The 1,711-nt window shown below is 47.7% G+C and overlaps 1 long non-coding RNA gene across 1 annotated transcript; it reads left to right on the top strand.

Annotated features, from left to right (window-relative positions):
* The first annotated feature begins 425 nt into the window (after nucleotides 1-425).
* Nucleotides 426-1,642, top strand: LOC118501308. The gene is made up of 3 exons (XR_004903935.1): nucleotides 426-510; nucleotides 1,328-1,416; nucleotides 1,466-1,642. It is a non-coding gene; the product is annotated as an uncharacterized LOC118501308 (long non-coding RNA).
* Nucleotides 1,643-1,711: the final 69 nt, after the last annotated feature.

Below are 1,711 nucleotides of genomic sequence, written 5' to 3'. Positions count from 1 at the left end.
GATGGAGCTGGAAAACATTATGCTAAGCGAAACAAGCCAGGCAGTGAAAGACAAATACCATATGATCTCACCTTTAACAGGAACCAAAATAACAAAACAAAGAAACAAACAAAATGTAACCAAAGACACTGAAATAGAGGACAGGCTGACAGTGACCACAGGGGAGAGTAGAGGGAATTTCAGGGGACAGTGGGAAGGGTTCACAGGAACAAACTTAAAGGACACATGGTCATAAACTAAGGGGAGGGTGGTAATGGGAGGGAAGTGGGGAGGGGTGGGAGGGGGGACTGGATTGGGAGTAAAAAGGAGAAAACTGTATTTGAACAATGATTTTTAAAAAAAGAGTTATAAATAGTAAAAAAAAAAAAAAAAAGAAAGTTTGTGGTTTCTGTTGCCGGTCACTGTGTGAGAACCCTCAGTGTTCTGGTGGCCTCTCCACCTGTATCTGCCATGAATGCACCATAATGAAAGCACCTCTCCTTATAGTTCTTCAGTCCCTTCTTGTGTTAGGTTGTTGCGCGTGGGTCACCGGACAGCAGTGACCACGGAATGCTGTGGATGGCTCGCCGAAAAACACGTGAGAAACAAACATGCACAGAGACAAGACTAGTTTCTGTGGGGAAGTAGGAACAGAATGGCCACTCCCCCTATTGGGGGGCACCCCAATTTACCATCCATACCTGCTTTTATTGGGCTCATTTTGCAAAATAATTCAGGTAAAGTACAGTACTTATCAGGGGGAAGTAAGGAACTATAGAAAACAAGGAACTCTGCTGGTCTATTGAGTTGGGGTCAAAGAGCTGTAAGACTTTGAGGAACAAACTTCCTCCTTGGACCCCTCTCATTCAATTGAGAGCATTCTAAACAAAGAAGGTTTCACAGTAATTTACATGTTCTTTCTTAGGCCTGATCACCCAGGGAATGTGCCCTTTTTAGCACAGAGCTGTACCACCCTGTCATTGTTTCAGGCTTAGCACGGGAACTAAGGCAATAAGGAGATTTTCTCCCACACGATGAGAACTCAGGCTATGTCAAAGCTGAGGAGAGAGGGTCCGTCACCCTCTTTTGCTGCAGCCCCCCAAGTCCTTCTTTTGGGGGGCCTCCCAAAGTGATCGTGCCTGGCTTAGGTCGTTCCCCCTTGGGGAATCTTACCCGTCTTGGGCTAACCAACCAAGCTTTTTGGGGTTCAGCAGCAGAAGCAGCATTCCTGCCAGGGAGATAAGCCCTTGTCTCCTTGCTGGCTTACGGTTCCAAGGGCATTCCCTTAGCCTTAGCCTAGGCGGGGGTTTCAGCTTCTGATACCAGTCAGGGCAGTTCCCAACATTAGGTTGCATCTTCTAAGAAGCAGCTTTCAAGATGTATTAGAAGTACGAGAGTTACTAGAAGCAGTGTCCATGAAACAGGCCTCAGAAGTAGGTGAGGAAAGCCTTTAGATGATGTTGCAGCAGGTCTGACATCCGGGAAGGGAGGAAGGAGGGAGGATTCGGTATCAAGAGTTTCAGACTGTAGTGCAACCCTGAGAAACACTAAGGCACTCTGGCAGGGAGCTCCCGAGATGCCTGCTTTGTCCAGCTGCTGGCTGGAGCACAGCCGGGGCTAGAACACTGCAGCGGGTCCCTGAGATGACACAGCTGGAACGTGTTGGCTGCTACAGTCTTTATAGCAAAGGGGGTCTCCGCAGCACATATCTGTGGCAACCACACTTTTTTGT

The sequence above is a fragment of the Phyllostomus discolor genome, chromosome 6, assembly GCF_004126475.2.
Source record: "Phyllostomus discolor isolate MPI-MPIP mPhyDis1 chromosome 6, mPhyDis1.pri.v3, whole genome shotgun sequence".
In the NCBI taxonomy this organism is placed as follows: domain Eukaryota; kingdom Metazoa; phylum Chordata; class Mammalia; order Chiroptera; family Phyllostomidae; genus Phyllostomus; species Phyllostomus discolor.
The sequence above is the reverse complement of the archived record's forward strand: the minus strand, read 5'-3'. Positions and strand labels throughout refer to the sequence as shown.